The 21,315-nt window shown below is 46.7% G+C and overlaps 1 protein-coding gene across 1 annotated transcript in view; it reads right to left on the bottom strand.

The window, feature by feature from the left end:
- Positions 1-14,670, bottom strand: part of LOC117516833 (ladderlectin-like) — a 32,728-nt gene extending 18,058 nt beyond the window's left edge. The window contains exons 1-2 of the mRNA XM_034177700.1: positions 14,666-14,670; positions 14,410-14,414 (exon numbers count right to left, since the gene is read on the bottom strand). The gene's annotated coding sequence lies outside the window, so the exon portion shown is untranslated. The remainder of the gene's footprint in view (positions 1-14,409; positions 14,415-14,665) is intronic.
- Positions 14,671-21,315: the final 6,645 nt, after the last annotated feature.

Genomic DNA, 21,315 nt, shown 5'->3' with positions numbered 1-21,315 from the left:
AGAAGAATATTACAACAATCGACGCCCAATCAAGGGAATCACATTATAGAGCCACCCAAAAGATTTCTGGTGAGATCATCATTGAGAGTGCAAAGAGGCCCGACTCAGGCAAAGACAACAATGTGTAGCCAAAGACATAGCGGCTTTAGAACAGAATATAACCAACTGGATGGACTGCCTGGAACCAGTCAGTCGCACTCGATCTGGAAGACAGTATGGAGCCCCCACAGAAGAAGAGGAGGACGAAGACCTCATATTACATCTTATCTCTGCTTCTGCAGCAGTACCAGGGTTGACAGCCGAAGACGAGCCACCTGGGGATCGGGACTTGGCGGCTCCAGTGTCTTCAGACGTTGGTGGTGGGAAGCGTGTGGGACGCGGTTCTCTCTCGTCGGGGGTCTCTATATTCGAGCCTGCCCACACGTCACCTGGTGTTAATTGACTGTGCAATTCTGTGAATTTAGTGTGTATTGTCAACATTAAATTGTTACTTTTTGGCTACTCAGTCCGTTCATTTGCGCCCCCTGTGGGTCTGTGCTACGACCTTCACAACAGGATTTCTCGGCCAATCGTCATGGACTCCGAGGGGCGTCAACCCGAGTTTGAACGGCCAATGGGAAGAACAGGAGCGCGTGTCAGCGGGAGGCGTGTTGAGTGAGCTGCAGCAAATCTTAACGCCTTCACAGCTCGGCTGGATTTAGTGGCCGAGCGAAATGTTCTCCTTAACCGGAGGGTGGAGGCTCTCACTGCCAGGGTGAAGCGCGCGATCAGGGCGCTGCTGCAGCCACTCCTCTGGTGGTGGGGCCTGTAACAGACGTTCCATGGTGTCAACGACCCCCCCCACCGTCCTCTGAAGCATACATAAGCCTCCGGAACTGTACGGAGGCGTGTTGAGACGTGCGCAGATTTCCTCATGCAGTGTTCGCTCGTCTTTTCACAGCGTCCTGTCATGTACGAGTCAGACGCCAGCCGGGTGGCTTATGTTGATTAGTCTGCTTCGAGGAGAGGCAGCGCCTGGGCTACGGCGCTTGGGAGCAGAATTCAGGCTCCTAAGTCTTATGAGTTTATACAGGAGTTCAAACAAGTTTTTGACCATCCCAACAGAGGCGAGACCGCTCGAGCGTGCTGCTGTCAATGAGACAGGGGCGCCGCAGCGCAGCGAGTATGCAGTTGAGTTCCGCATCGCGGGCAGGAGGTCCGGCTGGAATAACGTTGCGCTCCGCGCCGCCTTCGTAAATGGACTGTCTCTGGTCCTGAAGGAGCACCTGCTGGCTAAGGAGGAACCGCGGGATTTTGACGGGCTTATCAATTTGGTTATACGCTTAGACAACCGTTTGAATGAGCATAGTCGGGAGCAGGCCGGGGGGCGTGACGGGCACGAGCCGTCCCTCCCCTTCCGGTTCCGAAAGGGTGACGTCGTCCCCACGCTTCACTGCCAGAGAGCTCCGTGTGGCTACAGCTCCCCCTGCTGAGGAGGCTATGGACACGAGCAGGGCCAAAATAAAAACAAACGTCAGACAAAGGAGGCTGGCCCGCGGGGAATGTTTTGTCTGCAGCTCTTGTGAGCATATGCAGAAGGACTGCCCCAAAACGGTCAAACTACAACGCCGTCCTTAGAAACTGGGCTAAGGGTGGGTCATAACACGCACGCGGGGAAACCCCGCAAATCTGCACGAATCCCAGTAACGATCCTTTGTGGGGATTTAACCCTTCACGCCCCAGCACTGGTAGACACGGGGTCGGAAGGGAATCTGCTGGATAGCGGATGGGCAAAGGAAGTAGGGCTCCCCCTGGTGGCTCTGCCGGCACCATTGCAGGTGCAAGCACTAGATGGCACCCTGCTTCCATTAATTACACATCAGACACAGCCAGTGACCTTGGTTGTGTCTGGAAATCACAGAGGAGGAGATCGTGTTCCATGTAACACCTTCTACCTCCCGAGTGATTTTGGGATTTCCATGGTGGTGAAGCACAATCCCCGGATAGATTGACCGTCTGGGGTTGTGACGCAGTGGAGCGAAACCTGCCACCGGGAGTGTTTAGGATCCTCGGTTCCTCCCGGCACGACGGCTAATGAGGAGGTTAAAGTCCCCCCCAATCTATCGGCGGTGCCAAAGGAGTACCACGATCTTGCTGACGTTTTCAGCAAAGATCTGGCGCTCACTCTTCCCCCGCACCGACCGTACGACTGTGCCATTGATTTGGTCCCGGGCGCTGAGTACCGTCCAGCAGGCTGTACAACCTCTCACGTCCGGAATCAATGGAGACCTACATCCGGGACTCTTTAGCTGCCGGGCTGATCCAGAACTCCACCTCCCCGATGGGTGCTGGTTTCTTTTTGTGGGCAAAAAGGACGGCGGACTCCGTCCATGCATTGATTACAGAGGGCTGAACGAGATCACGGTTCGCAACCGATACCCGTTACCTCTGTTGGATTCAGTGTTCACGCCCCTGCATGGAGCCCAAATTTTCACTAAATTGGATCTTAGAAACGCGTACCACCTGGCTCGGATCCGGAAGGGAGACGAATGGAAGATGGCATTTAACACCCCATTAGGTCACTTTGAGTACCCGGTCATGCTGTTCGGCCTCACTAACGCCCCCGCGACGTTCCAAGCTTTGGTAAATGACGTCTTGCGGGACTTCCTGCATCGGGTCGTCTTCGTATATCTGGACAATATACTCATCTTTTCCCCGGACCCTGAGACCCATGTCCAGCATGTACGTCAGGTCCTACAGCGGTTGTGGAGAACCGGCTGTTTGTGAAGGGTGAGAAGTGCGAGTTCCACCGCACTTCTTTGTCCTTCCTGGGGTTCATCATCTCCTCCAACTGGTCGCCCCTGATCCGGCCAAGGTTGCGGCGGTGAGAGATTGGCCCCAACCAACAAGCCGCAGGAAACTACAGCAGTTCCTCGGCTTTGCAAATTTCTACAGGAGGTTCATTAAAGGTTACAGTCAGGTAGTTAGCCCCTGACTGCCCTGACCTCCACCAAGGTCCCCTTCGCCTGGTCGGATCGGTGCGAAGCCGCGTTCCAGGAGTTGAAACGCCGGTTCTCGACTGCACCACTTCTGGTGCAGCCTGATCCTGATCGCCAGTATATAGTAGAAGTGGACGCCTCTGACTCAGGGATAGGAGCCGTGCTGTCCCAGAGCGTGGAGGCTGATAAGGTTCTCCATCCTTGTGCCTATTTTTCTCGCAGGTTGACCCCAGCTGAACGGAACTATGATGTCGGCAATCGGGAGCTCCTCGCGGTGAAGGAGGCTCTTGAAGAGTGGAGACACCTGCTGGAAGGGGCATCGTTGCCCTTCACGGTTTTCACGGACCATCGGAACCTGGAGTACATCCGGACCGCCAAGCGGCTGAACCCAGGCAAGCCCGCTGGTCTCTGTTCTTCGGGCGCTTTGACTTCCGGATCACGTACCGCCCGGGACCAAGAACCAAAATCAGATGCATTGTCCCGGGTGCACGAAGAAGAAGCCAAAGCGGGGCTGTCGAACCCCACCGGACCATCATCCCCGAGTCCACTGTCGTGGCCACCCTCACTGGGACGTGGAGAAGACCGTCCGGGAGGCCCTGGCAAGGAGCCCGGACCCGGGGACCGGCCCCAAGAACAGACTGTACGTCCCACCAGAGGCAAGAGCTGCCGTATTGGACTTCTGTCACGGGTCCAAGCTGTCCTGTCATCCCGGAGTGTGTAGGACCGTGGCAGTAGTCCAGCAGCGCTTCTGGTAGGCGTCCCTGGAAACCGACGTCCGGGACTACGTCCAGGCCTGTACCATCTGCGCCAGGGGCAAGGCAGACCATCGGAGGACTTCGGGACTCCTCCAACCCCTGCCGGTGCCTCATCGCCCCTGGTCTCACATCGGCCTGGACTTCATCACGGGCCTCCCGCCGTCCCAGGGCAACACCGTAATTCTCACGATAGTGGACCGGTTCTCCAAGGCGGCCCACTTCGTGGCCCTCCCGAAGCTCCCGACGGCCCAGGAGACGGCAGACCTCCTGGTCCACCACGTCATGCGGCTGCATGGGATACCATCGGACATCGTTTCAGATCGTGGTCCCCAGTTCTCTTCGCAGGTGTGGAAGAGTTTCTGTAAGGAGCGGGGGCCACCGTGAGTCTCTCGTCCGGGTACCACCCCCAGACAAACGGCCAGGCAGAGCGGGTCAACCAGGAGCTGGAGCAGGCCCTTCGATGCATCACCTCCGCACACCCAGCGGCCTGGAGTCACCATCTGGCCTGGATCGAGTATGCCCATAACAGCCAAGTTTCGTCTGCTACCGGCCTCTCCCCTTTTGAGGCATGTTTGGGGTACCAGCCCCCATTGTTCCCGCTGGTGGAGGGAGAGGTCGGTGTGCCCTCGGTCCAGGCCCACCTCAGGAGGTGCCGCCGGTGTGGGGACCGCCCGCTCTGCCCTGTTAAGGCCCGGACGAGGGCTAAAACCCATGCGGACCGCCGGCGTTCCCCAGCCCCCACATACCAGCCGGGCAGGAGGTGTGGCTCTCGACTAAGGACATCCCTCTCTGTGTGGACTCCCCAAAACTGAAGACAGATTCACGGACCCTTTCGTATCCTCAAGATCATCAACCCGGCCGCAGTGAAGCTCCAACTCCCAGCTTCACTGCGGATCCACCCTGTATTCCACGTGTCCCGTATCAAGCCACACCACACCTCGCCCCTCTGTGCACCTGGACCTACGCCGCCTCCTGCCGGCTAATCGACGGGGAGCCTGCTTGGACAGTCCGCAGGCTCCTGGACGTCCGTCGTAAGGGCCGGGGGTTCCAATATCTGGTGGACTGGGAGGGATATGGACCTGAAGAACGCTCCTGGGTGAAGAGGAGCTTCATCTTGGACCGGCCCTCCTGGCCGATTTCTACAAAAGACACCCGGACAAGCCAGGTCGGGCGCCAGGAGGCGCCCGTTGAGGGGGGGGTCCTGTTATGTGGGCCGCTGAAGAGGAGGTACTGCTGGCCCACCACCACCAGAGGGCGCCCTGCTTGGAGTGCGGGCTCCAAGCATGAGAGGGCGCCAGACCCAGAAGAAGTGACAGCTGTCACATCATCGCACCAGCTGTCACTCATCATCATCACCATAAAGGCCGGACTGCAACTCCACCTCCTCGCCGAGAAATCGACTACCATTGGAAAGGTAATTTCTCTGCTGACTAACACTTTGTGTGTAATAACCTGAACTTCTATTGCAGCCGTTTTCCTGGAGTGTTGCCTTATCTGGAGGATTGGCGTTTGGTGTGACAGCGACAGCTTCGCCTCAACCCCAACCCAGATAAGTGGTTGACCAGGAGCTGCACGAGTGTGTGTGATTGGAGGTGGAGGTGCTCCCTCCTAACTGTGTTTGGGCTGTGGATTACTGAGTGTGCGGACTCACACTCATACATTATCTCTGCTTTCTGCCAGCAGTACCAGGGTCGACAGCCGAAGACAGAGGCCACCTGGGGACTCGGGACATGGCAGCTCCGGTGTTCTTCAGACCATTGTTGGTGGAAGCCGTGTGGGACGCGGCTTCTCTCTCGTCGGGGGTCTTCTATCTTCGAGCCTGCCCACACGTCACCTGGTGTTAATTGACTGTGCAAATTCTGTGAATTTAGTTGTGTATGTCACAACATTAAATTGTTACTTTTGGCTTACTCATTGTCCATTCATTTGCGCCCTCGTTGTGGGTCCGTGCTACGACACCTTCACAACACCTCCTACAGAGAAGACAGAGATCCTTGAAATGCCAGTTCAAAGAAGCACCAGCGCATGAACGGGCAGGCATTCAAAATCTGCTTGAGACATCAAAAGCAGATTCTCATTCTTTCTCGAGCTGAAAACCAGTGGAAACAGAAGAGACAGACAAGAGGCATTCTATAAGAACCCCTATGCCTTTATAAGAAGCATAGGGGTTCTATAAGAACCCCTATGCTTTTGCCAAGAAACTCTTCACAGAGCCAAAAAGTGGAACCCTAGATGTACACCAACAGGAGCTGGAGTCCCACCTAGGGCAGGTACACTCTGACCCCCTGAGAATTACACCAATCCCTAACATGGAGGGCATCCAGCAGCCGACTGAACTGGGCGTCCCATTTGACACGTCCTGTTTCCGGATCAGAGAAATTAGAGAATTTGTCCAAAGAGCTCGTGCTAAAAGTGCACCTGGCTGGGATGAATGGGTTCTCCTCTAAGATCTACAAGAAATACCCTCTGGTGCTGGACCTCTTGGCTGTCCTGCTTCAAAGATCCTGGAAGTCCACTGAGATGTGTGACCAAGGTCGGGTGGGAACGGGTAACGTTTGACACCACAGTCTGTGAAGGAGGATTGGGTGAGGTCTCACGCTCTTCAGCACACTTCCTGAGGTAATTTGGTTTTGGTGACTTTTATGAAGTAATGACAGTGGATTTGGTGTCCCTCACACCTTGTGTTAGTGAGCTGTCATGTTATGCTAATTGTCTAATCAGCTTCTGCTGCAGTGGAGATTTGAACTGAGTTGTTTCGTGCCTGCAGGGTAAGAAGCTGATGTATAGATTTAAGCCAGGAAGTGTTTGCTGATTGCGTGCACCTTTGAGTTGTGTCTCTCTGTGTGGAGTTGGACTCACCTCCATGTTTTCTTTCTTCACAGACTTGGTTTGTCGCGGCCACCTGGGGGGTGTCGGCGGGGTCCCTGGGTCCGAACTGCTGTGGCTCCGGACCGTTTGCGCTGTTGAGAGCGCGCCGTGTTTCCACCTCACCAGACCGCGGACTTTTTAGTTGTTTAGCACTTCACCCACTGTTATGTTTATTAAATTCTGTTACCTTTTGAACCGTGCTCTGCTTATTTTATGCTGGGTCCTTTCAAACGCTGGGTCGGTGCTCCGACCGCGTCCGAAACATGACATTAAGGGAACTAGTGATCCTCGCGGACGTCACGACACAGCGCCCCGCACAGGTGGAGCCCTAGGAAATGATTCGTCCGTCAGACCAGTTTATTTGTGGACAATGTTTTTTTAACCAGGGATGCCCCAAAATGGCGGAGTGAGTCATTTTATCAAATACATGAAAGCTTATCTTTCCGAGTGAGTACCGGCTATGATCAACTGAACAGACTGAGTGCGGTGGGTGATGTGACCAAGCACATGACCATCAACGGCATGCATTAGTAGCGGACGTGAGAGACGGTACAGCTTAAGGTGTAAAGACCTGGCGAGGGAAGATTGCACTAAATTAGCGTCTGAACCTGAATCAATAAATACCGGAACAAAGCATGATGAATGATCAGAAATTAAGCTGGCCGTGATCACGTTTGAGGAGTAACAGAAGTAATAGAATTTTGACTCACCCGTCGTACCCGTTGTGACCACGCGGGGCACCCCTGGCTTGGCACTCAGTGACCACATGATCCGCCTGACCACAATAGAAACACAAGCCGTGGTGTCTCCGGCACTGCCGCTCCTCAGTGGTCAGCTGGGTACGTCCCAGCTGCATGGGTTCTTCTGAAGCTGCATGAGACGAGTTGGAGCCGGAGGAGGAGGACCCGGCGTGATGAGCGGACAAAGTTTCCGAGTGCTGGGACGAGGCATGCACGTCTCGTCGGGGCCAGTCGGCCAGCCAGTAATCAGTGCGGATGGCTAGTGTGATTAGCTCGTCCAGTTTCCTGGAGATCGACCGCTATCAGCTGATCCTGGATCTGCGTCGAAAGGCCTTGGAAGAAAACGTCATGGAGTGCGGCTGGGTTCTACTCACTCTTCGCTGCTAGAATACAGAAATCAATGGCGTAGTCTGCGACACGTCTGTTTCCCTGCCGAAGACGCATCAGGGAACGGGCTGCCTCATGGCCCGGTGACGTATGCTGGAAGGCCTGGAGGAGCGCGGTCTTGAACGCCTGGAGTGATCCACACGCCGGAGACTACCTGCTCCACTCTGCCGAGGCCCACGCCGCTGCCCGGCCGGTGAGGTGAGTTATGATGAATGCTATCTTTGTCCTGTCGGACAGAAATATTGCTGACATTAACTCGAAATGTAGGTCGCATTGGGTAAGAAAGGGCTTGACGTCTCCGGGTTCTCCGGAGAAATGCTCAGGTCGAGACAGCTGGTTACACACAACAGGGGCAGCTGTAGGTACCGGCGGGGCAGCACTCGGTCCTGGAAGTGGCTGGCTGGTGGAAGCCGAGGCGGACGGAGCCTGATGTGTCAGGGTGGTAATAAGCTGGTCGATCTGTGTGCTCACTGAGGACATGAAGGCGTCCTGTCTGTTGGCCAGGTCAGAGATTCCGGCGCTTAAAGCAGTGATGCGATCCTCTTGTTCTGCCAGCTGGCAGCTATGGTGATGAACTGCCAACTGGAATGGGTTCGAGTCCGCTGACTCCATTGTTGGCCTGATCGTTCTGTCAGGGCTGTCAGACAAAGAAGGCTGGAGACAAATGCAGGACTCGATAATGTAGCTCTGGTTCAAGGAGGCGTTACTGAAAGGCTCAGCTGGGTTCGGTACACAGAGAGGCAGTCCAAGAGAAGCAAACAGATCCAAAACATCAGGCAATGTGTGGTCAATAAAACAGGCAGGTGGTCAAAACACAACGTGGAAGCAGGACTTAGAATGAACAAGGTACAGAGCTAGAAGCGATGGCACAGGGCACAACGATCAGGCGAAAAACCAGTGTAACCAGTGGTGTTTAAATACTCCCACTGATAAGTGCAGAAAGATCCAGAACAAGGCATGACCCAACCAGAGTGAAACGCCCCCCACAAAGCTCAAAGAAACAATCATCAATCAACAATCAGCTTCTTTGGAACTTGTCAACAGCCATGTTGACTTTTCAGCCAATGGCTGTGCTGGAGCTTTAATAATTTGATCAGATGAACAAATCTAACAGATTTTTTTTTAACTGAAGAAATTCAAGGAAGTTTTTTTTTTAATCCAAAAATTCAGACAACAAATGTAATTTTTTGATCTACATTTACTTGGTAAGAAGTAGGAGTCAGTCGGTCCTATGTCGGGCCTGAGGCCAGTTGGATTCCATCTCTGGATTCCATCAGGTCAAGAAAACGAGAGTCTATGACTCCCCCTGGAGGGGACACCAGCTTGACCTAGGTTACTTCCCCAGCAGAAGATGGTACCCGTTTACAGCTGAGTGGACTGAGACAGTGTAAATGAAGTGTCTTGATCAAGGACAGAGATGACTAACACAAGTGGGATTCAAACCCAGACCATCTCCTTACCCATTCACCTACCTGCTCGCGTTTTTCTTTTTCTTTCTGTATATCTCAATCTTTAGTTATAAACTAAAATTTGTTTTGTTACTTCTGTGTGTCTGGTTTTGCTTCAGGAAGGGCAGCCGGTATAAAACTTCTGCCAAATCAACATGTGGCTCTGTACTGGATCCACTGTGATGACCGACATTAGTCTTGGCATCATCAACAAAAAGGCCAACAAATGCAGAAGACCTTCAAAAGTGACCGAAAGTGCCCAAAACGACGACGTGAAATGGAAACGGACACAAACAATAAACACAGACCACCGAAGAACTCGACAAATCTCACATCAAAGTTTTGCTGGATATCTGCTGGACAAAGAAGACGAAGCTCACACACGTGTCCCTCATTAAAACCAACATCAGTGGCAGTTACATCGTTTTTACTTTGTTACAGCGACTCACTGTGGACACTGTTTTATCACCACCAGACCAGATGAGGGCAGCACTGAGTCTTGGTGGTTCACACTGTTTCCTCACAACCAGAAGGAGTTTGCATGTTCTCCCCGTGTTCCCGCCAACTTCTAAAGACATGCAAGAGGTCCATGTGGCCCTCCAGTGGACTTTCATCCTGTCCAAGCTGAACCCTGCTGAGATACCCCCCCGCCCATGACCCCCTTAACTGGAATAAGTGGGTTAGAAAATGGAGGGACATATTAGATGTATTGTTCCTTGTTTTAAGTCAGAACTTCTGACTTCCCAGTTTTCATCAAAGGCAACATGAACTTTTGACGTTGTGTGTGGACTTCCTCCTTTCACCACCTGTAAAGTCTCATGGAATAAAACTCACTGTGTTTGCTGTAGAATTGTCCAGAAACCATCATCAGTAATAACATTAGCTGTGATTTTACAATTTTACCAGAAAATAAACAGTAAATTTTGCAGCTTTTATGACAAATTGAAATCGACATCCGGCTTTCCAGAATGATTCAGTCTTCTCGTGTTTTGTTTTGTAATTTTTTTATAATTATTTTCACTTTTGTCCTCTTAGAACTTTATTTCACACCGTTAACAATCACAAACACTTTCAAAGATTTTGTTTTATCATCAAAAAGATTCTCCAAAGATTTGACTCAATAAACTTCACAGCAGAAAAGAAGCCAAAGATGATTTTTCTCAAATAATCGGCAGGTGGAAGTCACATGACTTGAAGCTGGTGCGAGAAAAAGAAGCAGGTTTGTATTTGATGATAAAGGTGACAGAGTCATTTTCACAGTGGACAGCGAGAAACTGATCTTTACTCAGACGAATCGCAACGTGTCGACCGCTGCCGGTCGGAGACGTTAGCAGGTGAACGGGTCCTTGGAGCAGAAGAAGGGACGAGAGGAAGCGCAGTTGGTGTTACCGCCTTTAGCTGAAAAACAAAACACAAAGGTCAGAATATTTAAACTGATAAATGGGCTGAATTTATACCACACTTTTCCATCTGAACACTTTACAACGATGCCTCACATTCACACAGCCACACTGTTGTCATCGTGTTGCTGGGCAACAAACTCAATGGAAGCAAACTGTGGATTAAGGATCTTGTCCGAGTGTCCTTGGGGATTTTTCCAGTCTAACAAGGATTTGGACTGAGGACCCTCTAGTTCCAGATGTAACAGCTGCACTCTGCATTGTTGTTTGACTCCGCACATTCACTCCTCCGTTCAGACTGGGGTCGGCAATCCGGCTCGAACCAGATTTGGTGCTTTCAAGCCGGATAGTGTTCAGACCTGTTTTTCAAATCTACTTGACAAAGCTCGGTCCAGCTCAAGCCAAAAAGATGAGCCTGGATGTGAGAACGTGGGTGTGTGTGTGTGAGACACATGGAAGGGGATGCGACCGGCACAGTGCTTTGACTCCTCTAAAAGCAGGCTGAGGGTCACTAGACCACAGATTCTGTGTCACCTGCTCACAGATTCTTCAGACAAACGCCTACTTGTCTGCCCTTACCATCCTCACAGACCAAAATTTCCAACAAGCCAAATACCCAGACTCGTCTGGGTGATGTTCAGAGTGGTCTTTAAGACGAAACCCCTCCTGTGACCGTTGGTGACTCCAACACATTCACTGTCAACATTCACAAACCACTCCCAGATTCCATTATGATCACTGTTTGTGTCCGAGTTCAGTCTGATCTTGACGTCTAGTCCGGCTACTGAATATCAACTCTAAAAACTCTTAACATTAACTCCCGTTGCGTGGACAAAATGAACTTACAGTTGGCGGACAGGTAGGTGCAGGCACAGCCGGTGGGAGAGGACAGAGTAAACCAGGTGCCGGTGGCATCAAAATCTAAACGGTCGAGCCACATCCACTTGCTCTGAAAGAGAGAGAGAAAAGGGATCATGGAATCCTCCTTTGATTCACATCTTCAGTTTTTGAGTCGTGTGGTCTCGACTACTCAAACTCATGTAGGGCGTCTCAGAACACAGACATAATAAAGAGCAGACGCCACATTGGTTGTTAAGGCGCAAGAAATGTGGCCACCATCTTGGACTGGTCATTGTAGTGATTCCATCACAAGCCTCAGTGAAGGTTTGATTTTATGATCTTGTCTAGTTTTTTTTTTTAAATCTCTCTATAAAGTTGCTTTGTTTTTCTGTTCTGTAAAGTGTTTTAGCACTGTGTGAAGTGCTATAGAAATATAATGTATAAGGTGCTGAGAGCTGCAGAGGGTGAAGCTTCAACAAAACAGCTCCAAAGGTGACAACAGTCTCTCTCTCTCTCTCTCTCTCTCTCTCTCTCTCTCTCTCTCTCTCACACACACACACACACACACACACACACACACACACACACACACACACACACACACACACACACACACACACACACACACACACACGGTCCAGGAGGAGATCGGAACGGAGGAGGTTTTTCTGCACCACATTAACAAACTCACCTCTCTTGACCTGCAGAAAGAACGAGGAAGAAGCTCTGCAGAATAGTCCTCTCTCAGAGCTTTTAGCTGGAAAAGTTTCACAAGCAAGTTTGTACATGTGTAAATATGGTTTATGGCGGGACGGCATGTTCTTGTGTTAATTTGGCAATTTACATTTGCATTTTATTCTCTTTCTGCTTTGTACAGCCTTGGAACTCTCTCTTTCTCTCTCTGACCTGATATGAATGTGATTATATATTATCATTTTCTGAAATACTGACTATATCGATACTCCATATATAATATGTGTGTGTGTGTGTGTGTGTGTTGGATGAATGTTATTGATACTCCATATATGATTTATGTATTCATTTTCTCTGATATATAACTATATAACAATATCTGATGTATAACTTATCTATTATATATGTATGTATGAATGATATTGCTACACTATATATGATTATATATATTTTCAATTTCTCTAATAATCTGTATATGTGTGTGTGTGTGTGTGTGTGTGTGTGTGTGTGTAGTGATTTTCCTCTGATATATAAGTTTATCTACTATATATATATATATATATATATATATATATATATATATATATGAATGTTATTGATACTCTATATATGATTTATGTATTCATTTTCTCTTATACGAGGTCTGTCAATAAAGTATAGGCCTTTTTATTTTTTCAAAAACTATATGGATTCATTCATATTTTTTTACGTCAGACATGCTTGAACCCTCGTGCGCATGCGTGAGTTTTTCCACGCCTGTCGGTGACGTTATTGCCTGTGAGCCACTCCTTGTGGGAGGAGTCGTCCAGCCCCTCGTCGGAATTCCTTTGTCTGAGAAGTTGCTGAGAGACTGGCGCTTTGTTTGATCAAAATTTTTTCTAAACCTGTGAGGCACTCGAACGGGACACGGTCTCGAAAATTAAGCTGGTTTTCGGTGAAAATTTTTAGCGGCTGATGAGAGATTTTGAGGTGATTCTGTCGCTTAAGGACCTTCCCACGCAGCAGGACGTCGCGCAGCGCTCCCAGCGCCGTCGTCAGCTGTTTCAAGCTGAAAACCTCCACATTTCAGGATCTATTGATCCAGGACGTCGTGACGAGAACAGAGAAGTTTTCAGAAGAAGTCCCGTTTTCAGCATTTATCTGGATAGTCCACCGTTAAAGGAGATTTTTTTAATGAAAGCCGTGCGGGACGGTCAGCGGGCGGCGCACAGGAAAAACACCTCCGTGTTGATAACCATTTGTAAAATCCAGGGGCTTTTGATGGCTTTTCAGTGGACGTGAGTATATGAGAAATTGTTGAACAGCTGGACATGTTCCAAACTTGTCCTTAAGTCTCCAACAGAGGTGTTTTTCCTGTGGCGGAGCGTCACCGGCAGCTGCGAGCCGACGCTGCAATCCACCCGCACGTCTTCATTAAAAAAATCTCCTTTAACAGTGGAATATCCGGATTAAAATGCTGAAAACGACTTCTTCTGAAACTCTCTTGTCTCTCACGACGTCCTGGATCAATAGAGCCTGAAATGTGGAGGTTTCAGCTTGAAAGGCTGACGACGGCGCCTGAGAGCGCTGCGCAACGTCTCACACCGTGGGAAGTCCTTAAAGCGGCACCAGTATCACCTCAAAATCCTCTCATCAACCGAAAACCAGCTTAATTTTTTGAACTGTGTTCCACCCTTCGATGGTCTCACAGGTTTAGAAAAAATTTTGATCAAACAAAGCGCCGTCTCTCAACAACTCTTTTCAGACAAAGGAATTCCGACGAGGGGCTGGCGACTCTCCCACAAGGAGTGCTCCAGGCAAATGACGTCACCGACAGGGTGGAAAAACTCACGCATGCACACGAGGGTTCAAGCATGTCTGACGTAACAACATATGAATGAATCCATATAGTTTTGAAAAAAATACAAAAGGACCTATACTTTATGGACAGCCCTCGTATATACTATATAACAATATCTGATATATAACCTATCTATTATATATATGTATGTATGAATGATATTGCTACACTATACATGATTTATATATATTCATTTTCTCTAATAATTGTGTATATTAGATAGACAGATACTCTGATTTATATATTTTCATTTTCTCTGATATATAACTTCTATCTATTGCTATGTTTTATATAGAATATAATGTATTCATTAGTCAGTATTGATGTAAATATTTATATATAGCCTAATCATATATTGTCTCTTCAAATTACTAAAACAGTTACTGCCACAATCTTCTTCAAGTTCTCCCACTTAGAAATCATGGAGGGGTCTGAAATTTTCATGTCCACTGTGAGAGACATAATCTAAAAAAAAAAAAAAAAATCCCGGAAATCACAATGTATGATTTTTTTAATAATTTATTTGTATGTTACTGCTGCAAATAAGTATTAAAAGACCTGCCAACCAGCAATAATTCTGTCTCACACAAACCTGTTAATTTTTTTTAAGAAGCCCTCTTATTCTGCACTCTTTACCTGTATTAATTGCACCTGTTTTGAACTTGATACCTGTATAAAAAGACACCTGTTCACACACTCAATCAATCACACTCCACATGTCCACCATAGCCAAGACCAAGAGCTGTCTAAGGACACCAGGGACAAAACTGTAGACCTGCACAAGGTTAGGATTGACTACAGGACAACAGGGCAAGCAGCTTGGTAGAAGACAACTGTTATGATTATTTATTAGAAAGTGGAAGAAACACAAGATGACTGTCAGCTCTCTCGGTCTGGGATTCCATGTAAGATCTCATTTTGTGGGGTAAGGATGATTCTGAGAAAGCTCAGAACTACACAGGAGGACCTGGTCAATGACCTGAAGAGAGCTGGGACCACAGTCACAAGATTACATTAGTAACACATGATGCTGTCATAGTTTAAAATCCTGCATGGCAACAAGGTCCCCCTGCTCAAGCCAACACATGTCCAGGCCCGATGAAGTTCACCAGTGATCATCTGGATGATCCAGAGGAGGCATGGGAGAAGGTCATGTGGTCAGATGAGACCAGAATAGAGCTTTTTGGAATCAACTCCACTTACCATGTTTAGAGGATGAGAACAACCCCAAGAAAACCATCCCAACCGTGAAGCATGGGGGTGGAAACATCATACTCTGGGGGTGCTCTTCTGCACAGGGGACAGGATGACTGCACCACATTGAAGGGAGGATGGATGGGGTCATGTATTGTGAGATTTTGGCAAACAACCTCCTTCCCTCAGTAAGAGCATTGAAGATGGGTCATGGCTGGGTCTTCCAGCATGACAATGACCCCAAACACACAGCCAGGGCAACTAAGGAGGGGCTCTGTAAGAAGCATTTCAAGGTCCTGGAGTGGCCTGGCCAGTCTCCAGCTCTGAACTCAATAGAAAATCTTTGGAGGGAGCTGAAACTCCAAACCTGAAAGATCTAGAGAAGATCTGTATGGAGGAGTGGACCAAAATCCCTGCTGCAGTGTGTGAAAACCTGGTGAAAAACTACAGGAAATGTTTGACCTCTGTAAATGCAAACAAAGGCTACTGTATCAAATATTAACATTGATTTTCACAGGTGTTCAAATACTTATTTGCAGCAGTAACATACAAATAAATTATTAAAAAAATCATACATTGTGATTTCCGTATTTTTATTTTTTTTTAAGATTATGTCTCTCACAGTGGACATGCACCTAAGATGAAATTTCAGGACCCTCCATGATTTCTAAGTGGGAGAACCTGCCAAATCGCAGGGTGGTCAAATACTTATTTTCCTCACTGTATATATGAATAATGTGTGTGTTTATAGTATTTGCAAAACACCTGTCTACAGTCTAGGCCAGTGGTACCAAAATATTCCAGAAAGGTCTGAGAGGTGCAGGTTTTCTTTGGGTACCACTGGTCTAGACTATATCCAAATATTCTATTACTGTTAATCCCTCTATGAATATTAAAATACAATGAACCATTTGTTCTGTATCATAGCTATGTGTATGATGTTTGCAGAAAAAAAAACCTGCGTGAAAATCAGTTTAGTATTCAGAGAGTTTTAATGGATTAATGTGCTGCGCCTGTTGAACAGCACTGAGTGGAGCGAGCCGGATGATCGGTCCAAGATGGCGACCCCACGGCTCGTGAGCGCCAATAGGCAGCGGCGGTCGATGCGGCGTCTACTCTTTATAATGTATATGGTCTCCAAAGAGCAAAGTGGATTTGGAGAGACCCTAAATGAAGGTCACAGACCTCTGGCATTGCATGAGCCCCTCTGCTTGTTTTTACCTCCGCCAAGAAGGTTATGTTTTTGGTCGCGTTTGTTTGTCTGTCTGTCTGTCTGTCAGCAGGATAACTCAAAACATTTTGAACGGATTTTGATGAAATTTTGTGGAGTGGTTGGAAATGACAAGAGGAACAAGTGATTCAATTTTAGTGGTGATCCGGATCACGATCCGGATCACGATGCTAACGCGTTAGCATGTCTATGGCATTTTCAATGTTAAAAGTTAGCATTAAGCAGTTGCAGCTGTCATCACGTTCGGGTGAATTTGTTTCAAATTGTAATATTTCTTAAATTTATTTTTGTGAAATTTTGTGGAGTGGTTGGAAATGACAAGAGGAACAAGTGATTAAATTTTAGTGATGATCTGGATCATGATCCGGTCCCGATGCTAATGCGTTAGCATGTCTATGGCATTTTCAATGTTAAAAGTTAGCATTAAGCAGTTGCAGCTGTCATCATGTTCGGGTGCATTTGTTTTCAAATTGTAATATTTCTTAAATTTCTTTTTGTTGAAATTTTGTGGAGCGGTTGGAAATGACAGGAGGAACAAGTGATTAAATTTTAGTGGTGATCCGGATCCCGATTCGGATCCCAATGGTAATGCGTTAGCATGTCTATGGCATTTTCAATGTTAAAAGTTAGCATTAAGCAGTTGCAGCTGTCATCACATTCAGGTGCATTTGTTTTCAAATTGTAATATTTCTTAAATTTATTTTTGTTTATATATTAATAATCTAATGATTATTATATACAATTTTAGAGAAAGAGACAAAAAGAAATAGATCACGTGCCAAGGGAGGGAATCTCTTTAGGGTCAGTGACCCTATGGCCTTGTTTAGAGAAGTGTTTCATAAATGTTAAAAAATTCATATATTTGCAGTTTAGCTGAATAATAAATTGAATTTTGTCTCATTTGTTTTTGTCTATAAGCACATTCAATATCAATATCAGTGCTCAGATGACAGTAGCTTCTGGGAAAGGTGCAAGTTGCAATAAACTGTGATGCCAAGCGCTAAGGATACATGCTATCCAGTCACAGCAGATGAAACTTTTCATCATTGTTAGACTTTTTAGGTCCATGATTCCACGGCGTGTAGATGTTATTGGCGTCAGTGACCCCATGGCCTTGGCGGAGGTTCTGCACTCTCTGAGTGCTTTTAGTTTCCTCATAGAATCAGTGTGAAGTGTAATTGCCTGTAGGTGGCGCTGTGTTTCCTTGTGTTTGTGTTCAGACCTGTGGGTTGAAGCCTCCCAGCCAGGCTGTGTTCCCCGAGTAACTCAGCGCCACCTGCTGCAGGAAGGTGTACTCCTGGAAGTTCTGCACTGAAGCCAGGTAGCCTCCCTGATATGGCAGTGGTCCTAGAGGACAGAGGACAGAGATGCAACACAACAACATGTCACATTTTGGAAAACGTCTCTGTTCACACACTTCTGGAATTTCTTTTCACAGATTAAGATTAAAAGTAGATCTTGGACATGTTGCTTTTACTGGTCTTATTGTGTTCACTTTAGATCCAGGTTTCTTTCAGTTTGCAGCTCTTTAACCCTTTTCTGTCGGTCTGAACCAACAATCACAACGGCTACAAAAGAGGGAAACACACTGATGGCGTTTGTAGCTTGGTGGGTGTTTCGGGGGCATGGCTTGCTCATGGTAGCTTAGCGATAATGTGCACAATGAAAGGATGCGAAACCCGACGCTATCACTGTGAGTTTTTACTTCATGCGCGGCTGTTTAACTGAACCAAAGTTTGCTCAACTTGTTTCAGTTCAACATCTTTCACAGTGACGTTCCTGTACCACTAGTAGGCATGCTAACATCTCCATAAGATGTCTTGTAAATCAGTTCAGAAGTGTTTTCTGCTTACAAAAATAGTTTTAAATTGTGTTTAAAAAGTGTTCATTATTACAGTATATATGACAGACATATTAGATTTATAAGAAATAAATGTTTTTTCTGCCATATTAGATTATCAAAATCAATTATTTCTGTCCCAGTCATCACCATGGTTACGGCCTGCAGGCGTGGATGCTCATTCTGACAGACTTAACGTGCACATTGAGGTCACGTGACAGTGGTCGTACCTTGGCACTGTACCAGTTCAAGTTTCTGTTGACAAACAGGAAGCAGCGAGATCCGTAACGGACCCAGCCGGTTGGGCAGAAGTTCATGAGAACTGCAGAGGACATGGAATCATGATTGTTTTTTATTTTTTTTTAGTGCAGATCAAATTAAAAATGGATGTAAATATAAAAATGTTGGATCTCGACCTGCTGCATCAGGCGATTGATTGGTCGGGGCCTTGGCTGGTGTTTCTGTGGACCAATCAGAGCAGTGCTGATGTCACATTAATGTTCTTTATTTCCACGTCTGCATGCATGAAATCAAAAACACTCACCAGCGACCTTCAGGTCTTTATCTTCAGCAGGAGCTGCAGACAAAATCACAACACTGTCACAGTCGTGTCATATTGTATTTGTGCACCGACTGAAGTGTCCAGGAATTAGACCTGCAAAGGCAGCACCCAGGAGGAGGCAGAGGAAGGCGGCGGTCGTCATGGTGACCATGATGATGTGTTCCTGTGTGGAGGAGATGGAGGCAGGTGTGTCTCAGTGATGATGTCCTGAGGTGTCTCAGTGATGAGTCCAGACTGAGCTGCTGCTCTTTATACACCTGAGCCACGCCCACTCACCTGGATCACGTAACCACACCCACAAACAAACAGCTGAACCTTGATTTGTGCTGAGAAATGACACGTCACTGTTTTCTCGGCTCTGAGGAGTTTCCTGAGCTCGCTGCTTTGCTGTGTGACCGGATGGTTCAGGGGTCAACACAATTCAAAGGGATGTGCACCAACATTATCCTGCTTCACCTTCACTCAGCTTTTATGGCTTTTTACTGCTTTATGTTTATTTCTCAACAGACAGCAGCAATCACGAGTGTTCATTTGTTCCACTGACAGTCACTTTGCAGCCCCACAGACTGGATCAAGAAGAAAAAACCACTGAGACACTTTAGGACACTTTACACAGACAAACACTAAATCATCTTCTCGTCTTGCTGAAATTGTTCTTTACATATTCATTAAAAAATAGTTATATAAGAGCAGAACGTGAATGTGACACATTGAAGTCACAAGTAGAAGGAAAAAAGTAACTGCAAGTAAAAGAAGAAATGTAACACAATGCTAAAATACCCTAGAAGTGTTTATTTCTCAATAGCTTTTACATAATATATGAGAAAGGTGTTATATTTACACAGAAACAAAGTGGTGTTAGCAACTAGCGAGATCAGCCAGTGACGTCACCATGCTAACGTCCGCGAGATGTCTTGTAAATCACTCTGGAGGTGTTATCAGGTTACAAAAACAGCATTTTCCATTCTAGAAGTGTTTATTTCTCAATAGCTTTTACATAATATATGAGAAAGGTGTTATATTTACACAGAAACAAAGTGGCGTTAGCAACTAGCGAGATCAGCCAGTGACGTCACCATGCTAACGTCCGCGAGATGTCTTGTAAATCACTCTGGAGGTGTTATCAGGTTACAAAAACAGCATTTTCCATTCTAGAAGTGTTTATTTCTCAATAGCTTTTACATAATATATGAGAAAGGTGTTATATTTACACAGAAACAAAGTGGCGTTAGCAACTAGCGAGATCAGCCAGTGACGTCACCATGCTAACGTCCGCGAGATGTCTTGTAAATCACTCTGGAGGTGTTATCAGGTTACAAAAACAGCATTTTCCATTCTAGAAGTGTTTATTTCTCAATAGCCTTTACATAATATATGAGAAATGTGTTATATTTACACAGAAACAAAGTGGAGTTAGCAGCTAGCTGGATCAGCAAGTGACGTCACCACGCTAACGTCCGCGAGTTGTCTTGTAAATCACTCCAGAGATGTTAGGTTCTAAAAACCGCGTTTTCAGTTTTAGAAGTGTTTGTTTCTCACTAGATTTTACATAATACATGAAAAACATATTATATTTAGTCAGAAAGGAAGCAGTTTTGGGATGCCAGAGAGATGCTAGCCAGTGTGGCTAGCAAGTCATGGTGTTCTACTGTGATTGGCTGTCATGCCCTCCCCCTTCAAACAAAAAATGGATTTGCGTGATTCATAGCATAAAAATAGGAAACAGAATGTGACTTTTTAACCTCTTAAAATAGGTCAAGGTTAGCCATCTCTGAACTTGTCCAAGGACTGTTTCCCAAGAATGTTCCCTATGATTTTGAAGACCCTGGCCATAACAGGACTGGACTTATGCTGAGCACAGACAGATGGACACAAAGCCTTCACAATACCAGATGGCCATATTTTGATGGCCTTTTGATGGTAAGAATCTGTTTAAACTTCATTTTGTGTTCATGTATTCAGACTAGTAAGTTGTCCAAACCGTCAACAAGAAGTTAACTTTTCAAATGAATAAACAGTCGAGACCTTGCCATACATTTCAGTAGCTTTTGTCACCATCTAGTGGCCGATGTGAGCATGTCAGGGTTTCTTGTACATTTCCTACTTGAAACTCACAATTCATTAAAAAAAGTGATTTATAAATGTCAGAAATCCATGGTTTCTTTTGTTTGTTTCTTTTCTTGACATGTCAGACCCTTGACTTCAAATTGAATTGAATTGAAATGGTTAAAAATTTCAGTTTTGAGAGTTTTACGGTTCTTGAGATTTTAAGATATGAAAGTTTGCTTGAAGGACGGAATATCTTGTGATGAGCACAACTTACAGTTCTGAATAATTACTACTTTATACTTTATGTTTTGTTTCACTTTAAATTTTCTCCACATCTAAAATTACTTTCACCTCAGTGTGCATGTGAGAAAATAAATTATTTATACACACAGAAACACAAAAAATAAAATATTCTCTAATTAAATTTTACACATTTTTGTCCCCATCTTGACTTGTACTGTTTGGTTTTTTTGGAACAGTGTTTGTGGGG

Source organism: Thalassophryne amazonica, chromosome 9 (genome assembly GCF_902500255.1).
Source record: "Thalassophryne amazonica chromosome 9, fThaAma1.1, whole genome shotgun sequence".
Lineage (NCBI taxonomy): Eukaryota > Metazoa > Chordata > Actinopteri > Batrachoidiformes > Batrachoididae > Thalassophryne > Thalassophryne amazonica.
The sequence above is the reverse complement of the archived record's forward strand: the minus strand, read 5'-3'. Positions and strand labels throughout refer to the sequence as shown.